General features: G+C 37.1%; 1 pseudogene; it reads left to right on the forward strand.

Annotated features, from left to right (window-relative positions):
- Positions 1–5,878: 5,878 nt before the first annotated feature.
- Positions 5,879–6,507, forward strand: LOC149142705 (malate dehydrogenase, mitochondrial pseudogene; annotated as a pseudogene).
- The last annotated feature ends 15,984 nt before the right edge of the window (positions 6,508–22,491 follow it).

The raw sequence follows: 22,491 nt of genomic DNA on the forward strand, positions 1-22,491 counted from the left end.
GATGGTATATATTGGACACATTACTATGATCATTTGACATTAAATAACTTTATACTTAATATATAGCTTGCATATTAATCTATTATTAATTAAGTAAGCCTCAAGTTTTAAACATAGAAGTACAAATAATAAACAAAAATAAATTATGCTACTACTCGCATTCAACATTTAATTTGATCTTAAAAAAATATTTTCTCCTCAACTCTAAAATGGTGCAAACTTTCTACAATAGTATGTAATGTTGATGGTGATAATGATGATTATCATCCACTAAGACCAAATATGGTATTTAAGAAGGTAAAAAGATATTACGAAATGTTATTTCGAATTTTATTGTTATGCTAAAAATACATTAAAAGGAGAGTTTCAAGATCATCATAATTTAGTTTAGTTAAACAATCTCGAAGGTTGGTAGCATCACAAATATTTTGAAATTTAATTCCAATATGAGTATAAACTGGATGATCTATGACATTTTTTAAATCTTCAACCATATTACTAGTGTTGCAAAGGTGATAGCCTTTTTATTGTGGTAACACTCTTTTAGTAATAATCATAAGTTAACACATAGATGATATTTTACTATATATTGGATTATAATTAAATGGGTTAATAATAGCAACATACACATCATTATTTTCATAAAATAACCTTAACAAACTTATCTTTTAACATAAACCATACAAATATTAAAAATAGATAATGTAAAGAATTAACATTAAGATGTGAAAGATTTTCTTTTGCAAGCTAATATAAATTTGTTTTGTAAATTTTATCATGATAATTTTTACACAAAAAATGGTGAATATCTACATTAAAATTAGTGAACTAAGTGACTTTCTAATTCCTCATTTCGAAAAAATTTAATCTAGTTAATGTTTTAAATAATAGTATATATTGGACACATTACTAAGATCATTTGTCATTAAATAAATTTATGATATATATTAATCTATTATTATTTAAGCAAGCCTCAATCTGCTATTGACATTCAACATTTAATTTCATCTTAATTTTTTTTTTTCTCCTCAACTCTAAAATAGTGCAAACTGCCTACAATAGTATGTAATTATGATGGTGATAATGATGATTATCATCCACTAAGAACAAATAAGGTATATAAGAAGGTAAAAAGATATTACTAAAAGTTATTTTGAATTTTATTGTTATGCTCAAAATGCATTAAAAGAAGTGTTTCAAGATCGTCGTAATTTTGTTTAGTTAAAAAATCAAGAAAGTTGGTAGCATCACAAATATTTTGAAATTTAATTCCAATATGAGTATAAACTAGATGATCTATGAGAGTTTTTTTAATCTTCAACCATATTACTAGTGTTGCAAAGGTGATAGACTTTTAAATTGTGCTAACACTCCTTTAGTAATAATCATAACTTAACGCATACATGATATGTACTATATCAGATTATAATTAAATGGATTAATAATAGTAACATACGCCATTATTTTCATAAAATAACCTTAACAAACTTATCTTTTAATATAAACCATAAAAAATATTAAAATAGTTAATGTAAGGAATCCAAATTGAGATGTGAAAGATTTGCTTTTGCAAGTTTATATAAATTTGTTTTATAAATTTTATCATGATAATTTTACACAAAAAATGGTGAATATCTACATTAAATTAATGAACTAAGTGACTTTCTAATTCCTCATTTTGAAAAAACTTAATTTAGTTAAAGTTCTAAATAATGGTATATATTGGACATATATGGTAAGCCTCAATCAACTTTTTTATTAACATAAAAGTACAAAAAATAAATAAAAATAAATTATGCTACTACTCACACTCAACATTTAATTTGATACTATTTTTTTTTCTCCTCAACTCTAAAATGGTGCAAACTTCCTACAATAGTATGTAATTATGATGGTGATAATGATGATTATCATCCACTAAGACCAAAAATGGGTAAAAAGATATTACTAAAAGTTATTTCGAATTTTATTGTTAATATGCTCAAAAAGTATTAAAAGAAGTGTTTCAAGACCATCATAATTTTGTTTAGTTAAACAATCAAAAAGGTTGGCAGCGTCACAAATATTTTGAAATTTAATTTCAATATGAGTATAAATTGGATGATCTATGAGAGTTTTTTAATCTTCAACCATATTATTAGTGTTGCAAAGGCGATAGACTTTTAAATTGTGCCAACACTTTCTTAGTAATAATTGTAGCTTAACACATACATGAGATTTACTATATCCGATTATAATTAAATGGGTTAATTATAGTAAAATACACATCATTATTTTCATAAAATAACCTTAAAAAACTTATCTTTTAATATAAACCATAAAAACTATTAAAATAGATAATGTAAGGAATCCAAGATTAAGATGTGAAAGATTTGCTTTAGCAAGTTTATATAAAAAAATTTATAAAGCTTATCATGATAATTTTTACACAAAAAATGGTGAATATCTACATTAAAATTAGTGAACTAAGTGACTTTCTAATTCCTCATTTTGAAAAAACTTAATCTAGTTCAACTTCTAAATTCTAGATCCATTGAAAACTTCCAAATTTAATGAAATATGTGTTAGGTAGTTTACTCACCACTACCTTGCCCAAGATCCTAAGCTTAGAAAAGAGAGTTTTTGATTACTTTTATTAAGCATTTATTTTATGCGAACTTGTATTAATGTCTCCAGAGGGGGTGTTGACGTATGGAGTTCAGTGAGACTCTGACTCAAACCATGCAAGGAAATGCTTTAATTTTTTCATTCGATGAAAGAGCTTCTTACAGGTGGAAATGTATACATCATTTCAACAAGATACATCCAAATGCAGTAAACACATGCACAAAATGCATACATACAATTCTCTAAAAACTAACCCAATATAAACAAAAACAAACCAACTAAAACAGAAAGCTAAAGTAAATTTTTTCATTTTATTTTTTCTAAAAATAAAATGCAATTAAGCTATTTTATAAAAATAAAAATAAGCATGCAAACAACCAACCAAGAAAAATTCATAGTTACAAATCCAAAGGCCAGACCACATACAACCTATCAACCTAAGAATCCATAGAACTGGGTGGATATCAAGCTATTGGTTCAATAATTATCCTCAGAAGGAAAATCAGAGCATTAATAGTAGGACTAACGCTCTGTGCCAGACACTGGGGTACGTTATAGCACTCTGGATTGCACAAGGAAGTGTGTTACAAAGAAACATGATGCAAAAAGGGTCCAATCAAGGTTTAATCAGATGTTGTGAGTAGTAGAAAAGGTTCAGAAGCATACTAGGTGATCAAAATGAGAATCCAGAAGAACATGAAGGTTTGGTGAGAAAGAGAGATCTAGGAAGAAGGAGAGAAAAGTTGGGAACAGAGAGCATTCCCTAGTGGAGTTTCCAATTCTAGTGCAGGGATTAATGCACAGGTGGTTGAAGACAGAAAAAACCCTCTCGATTCTCCCAGTACCCAAGGCAGATAGAATTAGGTGACCTACAACTATTCAAATACACATGCATATATTCATGTTACTGTCATAATTGAAAAATTAAAAGAGAAGAGTTACCTCACAATCTCTAGTGAATCTTTGTCGGAGATCTCAATGTGGAGAAGGGAGGACGGCTTCAGCCTTTCCTAGAGGAGAACCTGCACATAGAAAAGAAAAGAAGCAACCTTCACAACATATACGTGTTGACAATTAAAAGCATTAACATATAGGAATATATAAATCTACCATGCATCTAAGATAATCATCATGTACATCAACATATACAGAAAGGAGTTTTCAACATCATCAAGTAGACAAAATAGGAGAAGATCTATATTATCAGATGAGAGAAGAATGATTACAACCATGGTTGTTGAATCAAGTATTCCCTTAGCTCCTTGGCTCCTTTCCCTCTCTCTCTATCTCAACTCTTTGACAACATAACAATATTGATCTCAAAATTTTTGATCCTTGTTACAATGGCCAAGCCTCTAATTTATAGATGAGGAGAGGATCTCTCCTTGCCTATTCTTTCATGAGTTCCAATGAGGAAAAATCTTGGATGTTGCGTGCATTATTTCTCTTTCCCTTCCCATGAAGCTCTGTTAGGAATAGAAATGTCCTTAGTTGTGCCTGAGGTAGATGTTTCCTCCTTTTCGCACAACATTTGAGTGAAAAACAGAATGTTAGTCACTCAACTTGCACTTTGACTTCCAAAATATCATAAATATCTAATAATGCTACCCTTTAGGAAAAAAAGTGCATTAAACTAAGGACTAATTACATTTGCAAAGTCATGATGAGTGTTATAACTCCTTTTGTATGTTTCTGGGGTGTGTTACCCTTACAAATGGGCCTGTAACCCAATGTTTTCTTCTAGCCAAATTGTCCTTCTCCTCTGAGATGATGAGGAGGTCATTTTGTGTATAGCATAGGGTAGTCAAAGAGTCACAAAGGGGAAGCATCACCCCTTGGTTATATATACACCCTCATTGTATAAGAAGAGGACTTTACACCTTGGTTGCTCTCGCAAGGGATTAGAGAGATAAGCTTGTTCTTTGAGGAGCAAGGGGTGGCTCCAATGTTCCCCTACTGAAGCTAGTGATGTACATTGTAAACATGTTTCTTGGAACCTTTACTTAATAACAAAAGAATTCAAGGCCAACACGTTCTTCATGCATGGATTATGGATGTTTGTAAGACTATGATGCAGATGTTTCTATTTCATGTTTTCATTCACATGTGCTAAGATAGTTAAACTATTTCGGTTATTTTAGTAATTATCTTATTGAGAATGTGTTGTAATGGTTGTTATTGATGTCCCATCCTTGTGGACTATTTTGCAGGATATTAGACAAATCTTTATTCATTTGTTGGTTGTAATTACTATTGCATCCACTGTGGACTATTTCATTGAATGTTAGACAAACCCTCTTGGTTCATGTGCATCTCTTCTTGGGTGGTACTATTACCTCTCACTCAGAGGCTCACTTTTCCCCCTTTCTGCAGTAGAATAAACTTAATGCAATTGCAACTGAACACTCACCATAAACACCTTCTTTCTTTTCGAAGATACCATTGCATCCTTCTCCCTTGCTAATAGTTAGAGCCAAGGCATATCTTTGAGATATATGGCAACCGAGATGATACTCTAGATGGGGCTCCTACACCAAATGGTGTAAGGTCTAATTGGGACATCACATTAGGGAGACCCCTTGCTTGACATATTTCCAGCATCGTCAACATGTTTCGACATGAAAACATTAGTGTAAAAATTTGTATGCTACTCATGTGATTGGTTATATAAAAATACAAATTCTTGAAACTTGTTGCTCACTTTCTTTATGAATGAATGCTCTCATAAGTAACAGAAAATAAAAAGGACTAAAATCATATTCAGGAAAAGGATTTAAGAATCTCACTATTACTGACTCACCCCGCCTAGTAATTCCTTATTCTAATAGGAACCAAATGGACAGAGGACGACTAAAATATTATTCGTTGCAGGTGCCACAGGAAACATTGGAAAACATATTGTAACCCAACTCTTATCCAAAGGATTCAATGTCAGGGCTGGTGTCCGTGACGTGGACAGTGCGAAGAACAATTTCCCCACTAATGATTCCAAAATTCAATTTGTCAAGGAAAATGTGATAGAGGGTGTTGCTAAACTAAGTGAAGCAATAGACAATGCTAAAGCTCTCATCTTTGCAACACGGTTCCACCCTTCTTTTGATTTTTTGGCTCCATGGAAGGTCAATAACTTTGGTACGCTGAATCTAGTTGATTCATACCAGAGTATTGGTGTGAACAGATTCATATTATTAGTTCCATCCTAGTAAATGGTGCAACAATTGGAAAATTACTTAATTTTTCTTATATTGTGCTCAATGTCTTTGTCTTGACACGTGACGATATTTTCAATATTGATGTTGCCATTGTCAAATCCCTATGTATATCCATTGTAAAACATTTCCCTGAATCATTAGTAAACATGATCAACAATCCAGTTAATTCAGATGTACCATGTTTGATGTTGTTGGAGAAAACACATTATATGCTGCCAAAGTAGGTGTCCCTATGGAAGAAGTGAATGTCCTTGTTGTAGGAGGGCATGCCAGTGTCACTATCCTTCATCTCTTTTCACAAGCTACTCCAAAACCAAATACTAATATTTTGGATGATGATATCAAAGCTCTAACTAAGCATACTCAAGATGGAGGAACTGAAGTTGTCGAAGCGGAAGCTGCAAAAGGTTTTGCAACATTGTCTATGGTGTATGCTGGAGCAATATTTGTTGACACATGTTTAAAGGGTTTGAATGGAGTGCTAGATATTGTGGAATGTACATATGTTCAGTCAAACATTATTGAATTTCCTTTCTTTTCCTCAAAGGTGAGACTGGGTAAAAGTGGCATTGAGGAGGTTTTGGGGTTGGGCCCCATCTCTCCTTTTGAACAACAGGGTTTGGAAGCAATGAAACTAGAACTCAAGTGTTCTATTGAGAAAGGAGTGAAGTTTTCTACCGAAAACTAAGTCAGGACTCTCCTTATGGTACTTTAGTGTTCGATATTTACATTGAAGGAAGTTATGATACTACCATTTTTTCATATTGGTTTAGCAGGCACCCTATTGGGGTAATTATAGTTTAAATATGCTAGAGCCAGCTTTTGTAGTTTTTCTTGAACATTGCGCAATATTCCATCTTAGGTCTGCTTCCAAGAAATGGAAATTTGTGTGGTATTAATAAATTTGGGAGGAAACCCATTGAATTCAAAATTTGAGATTTTTGAAATGAGAAATACTAGTCAATTTTTATGTTAAATTGGGTGAGGTATGATGACAATTCAGTGGAGTCGACAAGTATTCAATTTGCCACAAATTTAAAAAATTCAAAGGGATTGTATCAAATTGGGATTATGGTGCAACACTATTAAAAAGTTTATCAGTTTTTAGAGTGTTTTAGGAGGACCTTTGTTTGTTAAATAGTTTATGTGCCGGTCTTGTATTTTGCAGTGAGAATACAAACATGATCCTTGTTGAAGGGATTTGCATAGATATTAAAAGTGTAGGGTTACCAAAGGGGCGATTTTGTTTTTAGTGTCTATGGGTGTGAGGACAATGAATGTTTTGAGATAATGGTGAGTGTTGCACCATATATTTCAATTAACATAATGCCTCACAAGTTGCAATCCCTCTTTTTCAGTTCTTATAGTAGAGTATTTCACTTGTTGCATGTCATTTCTAGGGCTGATTTTTTAGTGCTAGCTACTAATCTCAACTAATATTAGATGTACATTCATCTATCCAGCTGCGACGAAGTTTCAGTTCTTTCCCATCTAACTTGTTTTTTCATCCCTAGCAACTCATAGGATTGGAAGAAATGAGGCACTAGCTTCATGTAAGGGCTATGGTGGTAGAGGTGCTCTTATTTAGGGTCACCACATGAAGGGCCTTCAAACCTCAAATGAAGACGAACAAACCTAATCTTCAACAAAAATGTTAAACGGTCACACTGTGAAGATATAAAAAAACTCAAATTTTGATTGTATTTCATTGTCCAAATATTTAACTTGATTATTGCCTTCCACATCCCCCCACTCATTCTATCAGTGTTCCTTTGTACCTCTCGTCTAGTATTATTAACAACTAACATAACTCTATTTTAACTTGACATTTATCAAGTATTCTTTAGTTTTGTATTTCATTGTCCAAATATTTGGCTTGATTATTTCCTTCTACATTCCCCCAATCCGTCTATTGGCGTTCCTTTGCACCTCTTCGTGAAATTGATAATATTATTAACAACTAACATAACTCTCTTTTAACTTGACATTTATCAAGTATTATTTAGTTTCCAGTATTATTTTTTCTTGTTAAGCTTGTTAGATCCTCTTTTTCATTAGTTTATAAAGAAAATTTACACCACATATATTGGCTAGGTGGCCTCAACTTTCCCAGTGGGAAAACAAGTCCATTGACCACCTATCCGCATTGTATGCCATCCAATAACAAAAGAGTTTCAACCTTTCTATCCAAGCTATATAAGTTTCAAATTCATGTTCATACTCTAGATATCTACCTACATATATATTTGCATAAGGAAATGTAAAAGATATATGCATATATAAACAAAACCAATAAGAGAGAATTTCTAGTCATGTTGTTCAGCAGAAGCTGATTCCATAGGCGTTGGGTCTTTTGGCATTTGTTCTCAGCAGCTCAGTCTGTTCCAAGATACAAGGCGTGTGCTTGTCAATTCTTCCAAGTCTAACATCCTACTTGTGCAGTTGAAACTACACCATCTGGAATTCCTTTTTATAATTCAGCATGCCTTGGACAGTGACAACCATGCCCATAGAAATCTACTCCATAGCCTTACCCAACAGGCTTTTCATCAACCAATATAGGTATAGGGATTTCTTAAATAGAGTTATTTTTCCCCTTGTATTTCCTAGGTCCGGGACAAGGGCTCTCCTATCCTCCATTTTCGTGTCTGTCTCACTCCCCTATTTAACTTATTATTCCAATTCCTTGAGTATTTTGTGAATTCCCTCATTTATGCCTTCTCGGTATGCCTTTTCCTCCCCACTGATTAATATTTCCACATATTTCCTACCTCTGCAGACCTAAAACGTGCCTGGGTCCGTGTTCGTCTTCGTTGCTTTGGCTCGTCTTCCACGACCACAGATTTGCATAGGACAAGCCATTGTTTTGCTATCCCAACCCTATTCATTGCAACAAGTCGTTATCCAGTGACAATTTAACGTAATATAATAGTAGCCTTGCACATAGGTGGTAATATTATAGCTCGCCAACCCGCCTTCTTTCTCCCCTCCCCCATCGATTTCAGTGTCGATCCCTTCATGGTCATAGGTCAATTCCCCGGATAGAGCTGACCCACTACTAGCCCTAGTGGTTACCATTCACCTCAAATGCCTCCTCTTAGCCTCAAACAAATATTCCGCTCCCCAGTTAGAGGTTGGTGAGTGCTGCCACTTTCCATCACTCAGCCGACCAAGGAAAGCATACCCTTTCCCCTTTACCCAGGATGCAAACAGAGAACCCAACCTATTCATCCACTGATCCTTGAGCCCCATGATGCCACCATTTCCTATATGCCTATCATAACCAACACCGCTCCCTTGTCAGACTTCCTCCCATAATTGTGGACCTTCTTCCTCATGCCAAGGTTTCCACCTATCTCCCTGCAGCTACGCATGCATCTAAACCAAGGGCTATCACCCAGACTGCAGGTGGATTGGCATACTCTACCCATCATGCCTATCTCTCTCTATACCATCTAGACCCCTACAAGATACACCACTCGTTCCTCTATCCAATATCATTAGAATCCCCTTGCGGGAAATAAGGACTTCAAAGTAGAGAGAAGTAGATAAAATACCAAGTGGGTGTGAGAGATAGACACAAGATGAGGGAAATTCCACTAGCCTAAGCCCACAGATCCTTTAGCACTACATAATTTCACAACTCTCACCGATAAAAATTCCCCTTCCCCTCAAACGAAAACTAGAGCAAGTCAACATTACGAGGGCTAAGAGATATCTGAGTACATAACCGTTATCTCCCGCAAATAGATGATATACTTGTTGCTATGGATGGCATTGCAAAACTCATCTATTGTACCAGTCTCCCCGTCCGCAAGCGATCTGAGCAATAACACCCAACTTCCTCCCTTCGCTGCTAATAAGGCTAACACTAGTATAACTCTTGTTGCCACCTTTCCCATATTCATTGCATGTAAGGGGCCACTGAACCCACCACCTAGAGAGTATGGGGGTCTATGGTACTGTACTCAGGGGTACAGTCCATTAATCCTCTATTCAACTACCCAACCGCCGGCTTGCACACCGATTGGGGTCTTCGCCATTTAGAGGGCCATATTCGAGACTTTACCTCTAACCTTGCACTATGATTTCAGCCAGGGTCTGATACCTACCATCCCAGGGCTGGAATGGCCAAAGTTTTTTCACCGAGTCATTTTGATGATTATAACCCCAATTGGCTAAGAAGTGTTCCCCTTTATTTCCTTCTCATCTAATGTGATTGACCATGATGTAGTCAAACTTGTGAATCAACTCTATGAATTCTTGGATTAATCTGGCAGTTCTCCAACTATGGTTGAGCTTATCCCACTTGGATACATGGTGCAGCTTTTTCAACATGCTGGTGACCAGGCTTGAGTCTCCCTCAACCACTAAGTTTCGGTATCCATGCGGAGGGCTATTTGCAAGCCTTACTTGGCTGAAGAAAATTTTGCTTCGTTGTTGTTGGCGAACCTGCAAGAGAGCGTATATTAACCGAGTGTTGGTCTGGGAATCCTGGAAGAGGCTACCTAGACCAGCCAGTCCAGGGTTACCTTTTGAGTCCGCATCCAAACCTAGTTTTATAAATCCTTGCCCCAGAGAAGTAAAGTGATCCAGCGATGTCATACCTACCCTGCATTTTTTCCATGCAAAAGAGCTATCATTTCCTGAGATAGGTTAAGTTTTTGTAGAATTCAAGCTTCGTGAGGGGGTACCTGCCAATCCTCTTGGTGCCATTGATCTGCTAAGATCATTTCTCTAATGTTTAAAATTATTCCTTTGCAGACTTGTTCTTCAGTTGAGCATTGGTTTTTGAAAATTCAATAGTTCCGTTCTTTTCATATGGCCCATAAGTTTAGTCCTAAGGCCAGTCTCGAAGCTCTGTTTATAACTAGGCTAGAAAATATGTGGCTTCTCTAGAGGGTAATTCTTTCCCAGATATTATGGTGGTCTCAGTCCATTCTTCCAAAAACTCCTTGCATTTGACTCCATTTATGTTTAGCAAACAGACACGTGTTGAGGATATGCTCCAGATCTTCCCTGTGTTGTTGGAACATACAACACAATGAAGGTCCATGTGTTGAAATTTTCGGTTTTCATAATATAGGCAAAAATCTCAATAGGTTACAACAATAAGATTGAGTTGCTATAGTAGCTCTATTTTGTTGGGAGAGAGTTAATGCAGCCTAGATCTATTGTAAGAGGATTTATGAGGCAGTTAGATTCTCTTGGCTATAAAACAGGTGTCCATATGGATTGGTGTGAGCGTGAGAGTTTGTGAGGAGCTGGATTATCTTGTAATCTCCTGTTTGATAATAAAATTTTACCGATGCCTATGTTTGGTGGACGTAGCCCAGAATGGTTGGGTGAACCATGTTAAACCCTGTGTCTCTTTTGTGATGTGTTTATCTGCTGTTGCTTGTATTTTGTTTAGTTGCACACTGATTGCTCCAACAAGTGGTATCAGAGTGAGTTGGAAGCGTTAAAACTATTGGAGCGGACTGAAGGTTAAAGACACGGTGGCGATGGACATCTGCATCTAACATCTGCAGAGGTTAAAGGGTGGACCTGCGTGGCGGTGGACCGATCTCAGTGGTGAACCCTGCGTATACTTGCGCGCTGACCCGAGAACATTGCTGAACGCCAAATAGTTCAGCTTCTAGTCGCAGCTCGTGTGAAACCAAATGCTCATTGTGGCACGGTTTACCCCAATTTTTTGTGGAAAACTGCGCTGTTGAGAATTGCGCTTACAGTGCGGTGGTGTTTTGTTTTCAAGTGCGGTGGTTTATAGCTGCTGTTTTCGTGACTTATAGCTGCTGCATGCGTGGTCCAAAGCTACAAATCATGCAGCGTTGAAAGGTGGATTAACCCACCATTGTTGCGTGGATTAAACAATTTAATACGGTGGATCGTGCGTGGACGTGCGGTGGATCAAACAATTTCTGCGTGGAGGTTTAAAGTATATATGCCAGCATAAAGAATATTATCATTTGTAACGTGGTGAATGCCTATTGAATGCGCATGGAGGTGGAACGTATTGGTGCGTAATAATAGAATCTGCGGCAAAAACCAAAAAAATTTTGTGGTTGGCACGTTTCGCTTATGAACAATCCCGCCAGAGAGGTAATTGGCGTGGTGCCGAAGGTGATAAGTGCACCAACGTGCTAGCAACTTAATAGGCACAGAAACTAAAGGTAAAATCACGCCAATCGTTTTGCCTTACACCGTTTTTTAATTGGCGCGGATCGGCAGTTGATCAGCAAGCGCCAAGTTCATTTTATGTTTTTGCTGCGTGCCAATCCGGTTACACTGTTTTTTTTTTTTTAAGTAATTTGAAATGCAAACAGCAAAGGGATTTTTTAATATAAATTGAAGGCATTGAAAAATAAATCATAGGCGGTTTGTCATTTATTAACTTCTTTGGAATTGGAGATTCTTTGTTTTAAACAAGATGGCGAAAACTCAGAGTGCCCGATTTGAAATCGAGAAATTTAATGGCGAAAACTCAGAGTGCCCGATTTGAAATCGAGAAATTTAATGGCAAAAATAATTTTGAGATCTGGAAGGTAAAGATGCATGATCTGCTGGTACAACAAGGCGTGGCGAAGGCATTGTTGGGCAGATCCAAACTGCCTTACCCCGTGACAGATGATGAATGGAATGAATTGGATGGAAGAGCCTTGAGCGGTATTCGACTGTGTTTGGCTGATGATGTTTTATTTAACATCGTGTCAGAGAAGACTGCTGTTGGTTTGTGGACGAAGTTGGAGAAGCTGTATATGACAAAATCCTTGACAAATTGGATTCTCCTGAAGTGGCAGCTATATAGTTTGCGAATGAAGGAAGGTACTTCCATTACTGATCATTTGAATGTGTTTAATACTCTAATGGTGCAATTACAAAGCATAGAAGTAAAATTTGAATCCGAGGATAAAGCCATAACTTTATTGTGCTCATTGCCTGAGTCGTGGGATCACTTTGTTACTTCTATAAGTCTTAGTTCATCCGAAACCATTGAATTTGATGATGTCGTCGGAGCTTTGTTGTCCGAGGAGACCAGGAAGCAGTTGAATGCTGACACCTCTACATCAAAGGCAATGATGGCTAGAGGTCGTTCTAGAGAAAGGCGCTCTGGTAAGCGTAGCGATTCGCGTTCAAAGTCAAAAGGAAAGAAGAGTAAAGTAAAGTGCTGGTTCTGCGATAAATCAGGGCACTTGAAGAAGGATTGCTGGAAGCGACAACAAACTTCTAAAGAAGCTTCATCGACAAAGAAGAAGAAAGTGAATACGACCGATACAGGTTGGGCATCTGGTTCAGGTATGAGCGATGAAGTCTTATCAGTTAATTTGTCAAATCATGATCAACATTGGTTGTTAGATTCTGGTGCATCAAACCACATGTGTATTCATAGAGACTGGTTTAAGACATATAAATCAGTGAATGATGGAGTCGTGTACATGGGTAATGATGTCACATCTAATATTGTGGGAATAGGGAGTATACAGCTGCAAATGTTTGATGGGACAACCAAAATGTTAACTGATGTAAGACATGTACCAGATTTAAGGAAAAATCTAATTTCACTGGGGGCACTTGTCACAAATGGATATAAAATTGTCATTCAAGGTGGAGTAATGAAAATTTACAAAGGTATTTTACTAGTAATGAAAGCTAAGAAAGTAGGAAATATGTTTCAGTTAGAAGGAAGAACGGGGTCAGTTCATGTGTCTACGGTGTCTGAACATGACAGTAGTTCCATTTGCCTATGGCATCGAAGGTTGGGCCATACGAGCGAAAGAGGGTTAAAGATTTTGGCTGATCGCAAGTTACTTCCTAATCTAAGGTCCGGAAAGTTAGATTTCTGTAAACATTGTCTGTTTGGCAAACAAAGTAAACAAAAGTTTAAAACAAGCATACATACTAGTAAAGGAATACTTGATTACATCCATTTAGATGTTTGGGGTCCAGCACCTACAACCTCGTATGGTGGCTTGTCGTATTTTGTATCGTTTATTGATGACTTTTCTCGGAAAGTGTGGGTCTATATGTTGAAAAGGAAGTCTGATGTTTTTACAGTTTTCAAGCAGTTTAGAGCATTGGTAGAAAACATCACTGGTAGAACTATAAAATGTTTAAGAACTGACAATGGTGGTGAGTTTACCTCCAAGGAGTTTGAAAACTATTGCAAGGATGCAGGGATCGAGAGACATAAGACTACTGTTTATACTCCTCAGCAAAATGGAGTTGCTGAATGCATGAATAGGACTCTTTTGGAGAGAGCAAGGAGTATGCTGAGTAACGCTGGTTTGCAGAAGGAGTTGTGGACAGAAGCGGTGGCTACAGCTTGTTATGTGATAAATCGGTCGCCATCGACAGCGATAGGTTGCAAGATTCCTCAAGAGGTATGGAAAGGACACCCTTGTGATTATTCTAAACTCAGAGTGTTTGGTTGTGATGCATATGCTCTAGTGCCTAAACATCAGCGAACTAAATTAGATCCGAAATCAAAAAGGTATATCTTTGTTGGGTATGGTGATGGAACAAATTGATTTAGATTGTGGGATCCTACTACCCGCAAAATCATCATCAACAAAGATGTAAAGTTTGATGAATCCTCTCTTGTACAGTTAGATGTAGATAATAAATTGAAATAGGATGATGTATCAGATTTTTAGCACATTCAGTTTGACAGCACTTCTAATGATAGTCATGATGACCATAGTTCAGATTCTAGTCATGAACAGGTTTCAGAATCAGATTATGAACAGGGTTCATATATAGGTCATGAACAGGTCTCAGATGGTGACCATGAAGAAGTTCCTACAGATGGTAGTCAGCCAATTGCGGAAGCACCAGAAACATCCTTAAGGAGGTCTACAAGAATCAAATGCCCTCCTAGAAGGTATGATGATTATGTTACTTCAGTTGCTTTGACCGCTAACGATGATGAACCTTTGTGTTATCAGGAAGCTGTAGAAGGTTCAAAGAGTGACAAATGGAAAGCAGCCATGAAGGAAGAAATGATGGCGTTAGGTAAGAATGGCACATGGGATCTGGTTGAACTTCCCAAAGGCAGGAAAATTGTTGGATGTAAATGGGTTTTCAAGGTGAAACGGGGTGTGAATGATTCGGAGGAAAAATACAAAGCAAGGCTAGTTGCAAAAGGGTTTTCTCAGAAAGCAGGCATTGACTTTCATGAGATATTTTCACCAGTTGTTAAGATAGTTTCAATTAGAATTGTGTTAGCGTTAGTTGCTTTCCTTGATTTAGAATTACAGCAACTAGATGTTAAGATTGCTTTTTTACATGGAGATTTAGATGAAGAAATTTATATGGAACAACCGGAAGGGTTTGTTCAGCATCGCAATAAGAAATTTTTCTGCAGGCTCAAGAAGTCATTGTATGGTCTGAAGCAGTCGCCTCGACAGTGGTACAAGAAATTTGATTCTTTCATGTTGAGTCAAAAATATATAAGAAGTGAATATGATCATTGTGTTTACTTTAAGAAGTAAAGTAATGGCATGTTCATTATCTTAGTGATGTATGTTGACGATATGCTTTTAGCAAGCAAAAACATTGAAGAAATTAACAGGTTAAAGACTCAGATGGCAAGGACATTTGATATGAAAGATCTAGGAGCAACAAGACAGATTTTGGGCATGGAGATTTTCAGAGACAGGAGCAATGGTAAGCTGTGGCTATCACAACAGAAGTATGTTGAGAAAATACTTTTGAGGTTTGGTATGAATAATGTGAAGCCTGTGTCAGTCCCTTTAGCTTCCCATTTTAAGCTTTCTTCCAGTTTATGTCCTAATACAGATGAAGAAAAGGATTATATGTCTCAAATTCCATATGCCAATGTAGTAGGATGTTTGATGTATGCGATGGTTTGTACGCGACCAGATATTTCACATGCGGTTGGGGTTGTCAGCAGGTATATGGAAAATCTGGGTAAAGAACACTGGTCAGTAGTGAAATGGGTGCTTCAGTATTTGAGAGGCACAAGTAGTTATTGTATTACTTACAATAAGAGTGGTGAATCTGTTTGTGGGTATGTTGATTATGATTTTGCAGGTGATTTGGATAAGAGAAGATCAACTTCAGGGTATGTCTTTACTCTTGCAGGTGGAGCTATTAGCTGGATGTCAAAGCTACAAAACATTGTTGATTTATCCACTACTGAAGCAGAATACATTGCTGCTTCGCATGCTCGCAAAGAAGTGGTTTGGTTGAAAGGTTTGCTTGGTGGGTTTGGTAAGTTACAGGACAACATCAAGTTACTTTGTGATAGTCAAAGTTCAATACATTTGGCTAAGAATCCGGCCTATCATAGTAAATCAAAGCATATTCCAATTAAGTACCATTTTGTAAGACAGGTTATCACTGAAAGGGGAGTCTCTCTTGAAAAGGTGCATAGAAAGGAAAACTGTGCAGACATGTTCACGAAACCAGTTTTGTTAGAGAAGCTGTTCTGGTGTTTGGCTTCTCTTGGCTTGCAGAAAAAATAAATAATAAAGAAACAGGGCATCAGGCTAAGTGTTGTCAAGGTGGAGATTGTTGAGATTTTTGGCTTTCATAATATAGGCAAAAATCTCAGTAGGTGACAACAATAAGATTGAGTTGCTATATTAGCTCTATTTTGTTGGGAGAGAGTTAATGCAGCCTATATCTATTGTAAGAGGATTTATGAGGCAGTTAGATTCTCTTGGCTATAAAACAGGTGTCCATACAGATTGGTGTGAGCGTGAGAGTTTTTGAGGAACTCGATTATCTTGTAATCTCTTGTTTGATAATAAAATTTTACCGATGCCTATGTTTGGTGGACGTAGCCCAGAATGGTTGGGTGAACCACGTTAAACCCTGTGTCTCTTTTGTGATGTGTTTATCTGCTCTTGCTTGTATTTTGTTTAGCTGCGCACTGATTGCTCCAACACCATGAACTCCCCTTTTCTGGAGCTGATCCCATGTTAAGATACGTCCTTTACTTACTAGCCACAAGAAATGTGTCACCTTCGGCCACCATCCTCCCTTCCATATATTTTTCCATATTATACTATGTCCTTCCTGGGCTTGCCCTGTTTGAAGATCATATGCTTCTTTTATGGTAAAGGTACCTTTTGTGGTATGACCCCATCTCAATATATCCGGGTCATTTAGGATAGTTAGTTTTCTTGATCGCAGTTCTTTATCTAACTGGTTCCACTGCTCAGTCTCTGTAGCATGATGCCAATCTTCTTTCTTCTTCCATCGTCTCCAATCCCCTGCCCCTTGTTCTTCTTTCCAGAATTTCTCTACTAGATGGATGTTCCTATCTCTGGTATATATAAATATGTCTCTTAGATCTTTCCTTTCAATCAACCTCTCTCTTTGTTGCCAGGATTCATGCCACAATTTTGTTGTTTTACCATGGTGAATTTCCCAAAACACATGCTGATGGATGAGGTTCATGTTTTGAGCAGCGAGGTTCCAAACTGTCGATCCTTTAGGAGGGTCCTTGTATCGGAGAATGTCTTCAGTTCTCCCCAACATGTTATATTTTCTTGTCCATATTTGTTTCTAAAGGTCCATCCCTCTGCCTATCCATATTCACCATAATTTTTCTCCCATGACTTAGTTTAGAGTGTAGGGATCCCTGAGGCTCAGTCCCCCTTCCATTTTCTTTTTCACCAGGCCTGGCCAAGAGACAAAAGCCCAATTCCTAACATCTTGTGCACCACCCCAAAGAAAATTTTTAAATATGTCGACCATTTTGGAGAAATCAATTTTCAAGGCGGCTATCCCAGAGAATTTATAAATGGGGATAGACTAAAGCACAACTTTGAGGAGAATTGTCTGTTATGAAACCAGCTCAAGAAAAGATAGAAAAGATAGATCAATGCCTTAGAATTCAGCCTCTTCGAGGGGGAAACCTCCTTTACATTACATAAATGAACAATTCTTGGATGATACAAATGACAAAACCTCCTTTCTATATATAGGAGTCTAAGGAGTCACAATATAATCCACCCGACCTAACAATAATAACATTAAGCCACAAAAATAACAATAGAGGGATTCTATGGGGCACATAAATAACAATAGGGGGGTAATAGGGGCACAACAATATAAACAAGGGGTATAACTATAATAGTAATGGGGTAATCACTAGTATTATAGGGACCCAACATGCCCCTCTCCTTCAAAAAAGTGTTGTCCTCAACACTTGAGTAATTCTGGATACTTCTGCATAAAATTCTCATCCTCCCATGTGGAATCTTCAATAGATAAGTTCTTCCACTTGATAAGATACTCTGAAATTGATCGATTTCGTAGCTGTCGAGTTCTTGTTTCTGTGACTGCTTCCGGTTCCAATATAATTTTTCCTTCCTCGTCAAGTTCTGGAAATATTGTTTGAATTGGGAGCTTGTCGCCTATAACCTTCTTTAAACATGAAACATGGAAAACTGGGTGCAATCGAGAAGCTGCAGGAAGCTCCAATTTGTATGCCATAGTACCAATCTTTTGCAACACCTTGTACGGACCATAATACTTTGGTGATAATTTATTATCCTTCTTAGCTTGCTTTAGGGACATTTGCTTATATGGTTGTAGCCGTAGGAATACCCAATCACCTACATCAAAACTTCTTTCACTGCGATGTTGATCTGCCTGTTGTTTCATTCTATTTTGTGCCAACACGAGGTTATCCTTTAAGAGTTGGAGGACTTGTTGTTGATGTTCGATGTGATGTTCCACTGCCTGAACCTTAGAATTTTCTCTTAAATATGATGTGATGGATGGTGGTTGATACCCATAAAGTGCCATAAATGGGGTCATTTTTGTTGCTGTATGGAAGGAAGTGTTATACCACCATTCAGCCAGAGGCAACCATTTGACCCATTGTGTCTGTTTATCAGATACAAAGCAACGAAGATATCCTTCCAAACATTTGTTTACTATCTCAGTTTGCCCATCAGATTGAGGATGATAAGATGAGCTATGAGCTAACTGAGTACCAAGACAAGAAAATAATTCTGTCCAAAAATTTCCAGTGAAAATGGGATCTCTGTCACTTACAATAATCTTTGGGTTTCCATGTAGCTTTTGAACTGTTTCCATAAATGCAGTAGAAACTGTACTGGCTTTAAATGGATGTGATAATGCACAAAAGTGTGCATACTTGGTAAGTCTGTCAACTACCACCATGATGACACTCTTTCCCTCAGACTTGGGTAAACCTGTGATAAAATCCATTGAAACCTCCTCCCAACGTTGGCTTGGAATGGATAAAGGTTGTAATAGACCCGGTGTCTTAATTGTTTCAACTTTATTTTGTTGGCAAACCAAACATTCCGCCACAAAATTTTGAATATCTGATTTAAGGCCATCCCAAAAAAATTCCTTCTTAACCCTGTGGTAAGTTTTTAAAAATCCTGAGTGCCCTCCTAAGGGAGAAGTGTGCAATTCCATAAGAATCTTTTGTTTTAGCTGGGAATTCTTACAGAGGTATAAGCGATCTTTGTACCATAACGAATCATTTTGCCAGCTAAATGTATCAGAAGTACTGGAATCTTGTTGTAGCTTTCGAATAAGTGCCCACACTTCTTCGTCATTCTTCCATTCCTCCCTTGCTTCGTTTATCCAATCTGGTTGGATAATAGAAATGGCACACAACAATGCTTCCACATCCTCATCCTTTCTTGAGAGTGCATCTGCCACCACATTTTGCTTCCCTTTTTTGTAGATGATTTCAAAGTCATAACCCAACATCTTTGTGACCCACTTTTGTTGCTCTTCAGAGGATAATCTTTGTTCTAAAAAGTATTTAAGGCTATCATGATCCGTTTTTACCTTGAAGTGTCTTCCCATTAGGTAGGGTCGCCATTTCTTAAGTGCATGGAGTATTGCCAACATTTCCTTCTCATAAATAGCTTTGCTTAAAAACTTTCCCTTGATTGGACGACTTTCAAAAGCAATGGGTCTTTCATCTTGCATTAGAACAGCACCAATTCCATTTCCTGAAGCATCACATTCCACAATAAAGGTTTTTGTGAAGTCCGGTGTAGCTAAGACCGGTGCTTGGCACATTGCCTCTTTAAGATGTTCAAAGGCCTTTGTTGCTTTCGGAGTCCATGAAAATGAATCTTTCTTCAATAATGTTGTTAGAGGTGCTGCTATTCTCCCATAATTCTTAACAAACTTGCGATAATACCCTGTCAACCCAAGAAATCCTCGCAGATGCTTTATGGATGTGGGGATTTTCCATTCCTTAATGGCTTTAATTTTGCTAGGGTCTACCTTAACTCCTTCATGAGATACAATATGACCCAAATATTCCACCTCCTGGACTCCAAAGAAACATTTGGATCTTTTTGCATATAATTGTTTCTCCTCCAATAGTTGTAGCACCCTGTCAACATGTTCAACATGATCCTTCCAAGACTTGTTGTAGATTAGTATATCATCAAAAAATACTAACACAAATTTTCTAAGGAATGGTTTGAAAATTGAATTCATCAAACCTTGAAATGTTGAAGGTGCATTGGTAAGGCCAAAAGGCATGACCAAAAATTCATAATGACCCTCATGAGTTCTAAATGCCGTTTTTGGAATGTCTTCAATCTTCATTCTGATTTGATGATATCCCGAACGAAGATCCAACTTGGTGAAGTAAATTGATCCATGCAATTCATCCAGTAATTCATCAATGACAGGAATGGGGAACTTATCTTTAATAGTGAGCTTGTTGAGCTCCCTATAATCCGGACACATGCGCCATGATCCATCCTTCTTGTGCACCAATACTACTGGAGCTGAGAAAGAACTTTGACTCGGTTGAATTATACCAGCCTCTAGCATTTCTGCAACCATACGTTCAATTTCACTTTTTTGGACATAGGGATATCTGTACGGCCTGATGTTTGGAGGAACACTTCCTGGAATCAGATGAATAGCATGATCATGATCACGCATAGGTGGGAGACCTTTGGGAGTCTCAAATACCTTGGAATGATTGTCCAGGACTTTTTGGAGATCTGGAGAAATAGATGATTCCAATGTGGAAACATCTAGCGAACATAATTGTGCAATTACACCTCTTTGCTCCTTTTTTAGAAGCTTTGTCATGCCATTAGAGCTGATTATCTTTCCTGGTTTCCCTGCAATACCCCTTAATTCAACTTCCTTTCCTTCGACAGAAAATTTCATGAAAAGTTCTTGAAAATTAAAAGCTATTGTACCCAAGGATTGTAGCCATTGGACTCCTAGTACAACATCGGCACCTCCCATTGGAATGGAAAGCATTGGGCTAGTCAATACATATTCTCCCATGGATAGCTTGATATTATGGCACTTTCCAGAGAAATTTATTGTTCCTCCATTTGCAATCATCACTTGACACTCTGGTGCTGGATATAGGAAGCAATTCAATTCTTTTGCTACCCTACAATGAATAAAATTGTGGGTGCTTCCTGAATCAATCAACACTATTACCTTTTTCTTCTTGATTTGTCCTTCTATCTTGATGGTTTGAGGAGTGGTAATTCCCGCCAATGCATTACAAGATATGGTCGGATTTATTTGTTCTTCATCTAGGCTTTGTTCCTGGAATATATCCTCTTCTTTTGACCTTTCTTGCTCCTTTTCTTCTTCCTCTTCACAATCTATGTAGAATAATTTCTTCTCAGCACACTTATGACCTTTTGTGTATTTGCTATCACAATTGTAACAAAGCCCTTTTTCTCTTTTTTCTTCCAATTGTTGTGGTGTCAACCTTGTAGGTTGTGGAAGACTAGGGGCAACAACACTTCCGTCTTTATAGTTGTGAGTGGTATGCTTCCTAGTTGCCATAATTTTGCTTTCCATTTTTCTTGCTAACCTGAATGCCTTCTCTAATGAATCAGGTTCCCAAAGGCGAACATCATGTTGGATATTATCCTTTAAAGACCCTATGAACACATCAATCCTATGCTCCTCTGGAATATCTTTTACCCTTATGTTCAATTTTTGGAACTCCTCAATGTGCTCCATTATTGAACCCTTTTGTTTGAGACTTATCAATTGGCTAAAAAAAGTGTTGCTTTTTGTATCCTCATAATGTGCTATCAATTCTTCCGTAAAAATTGCCCAAGTGATAATTTTTTTACGAGAACAAAGCCATTGATACCATACAAACTGATTTGGTTCCAAATATACAGTTGCCATACGTACCTTTTGTGCGTTTTGCACATTATTGAGATCGAAGAATTGCTCCATCTGTAATATCCATGTGGCGGGATCCTTGCCATCAAACTTCCTCATATCGATTTTTGGAATATGGTGATTCTTCGATCCAACATTAGCGTCTATGGAATCATGATTAACATTTCTTTTGTTCTCATCATGAGTTTCCTTTACTACCCTTTCACCATTAGTAAGTATTTCTTGTAGAAAATTTGTCAAATCTGTCTTCAAATCTGCCATGCCTGTCTTCAAATGTGTGTTCAAATCTATCTTCAAATTGTCTATCTTAGCTTCCACGCCATTTATCTTAGCTTCCACGCCGTTTATCTTAGCATCTGTTATCTTTTGTGAGCATGACATTTGTTGCACTTGTTCTTGTAATTTTGATATATCATGTAGCATTTCTTCCTCTTCTTCATGAGTCATGCTAGAGCTTTCAGGTTCCTTACTAGGTGTTTGCATTTTCTTTCCTCAGGGCATTAGTTACCGATAA

This window comes from Pinus tabuliformis, chromosome X, assembly GCF_031772625.1.
Source record: "Pinus tabuliformis cultivar Carrire ecotype Pingquan chromosome X, CPIR1, whole genome shotgun sequence".
Lineage (NCBI taxonomy): Eukaryota > Viridiplantae > Streptophyta > Pinopsida > Pinales > Pinaceae > Pinus > Pinus tabuliformis.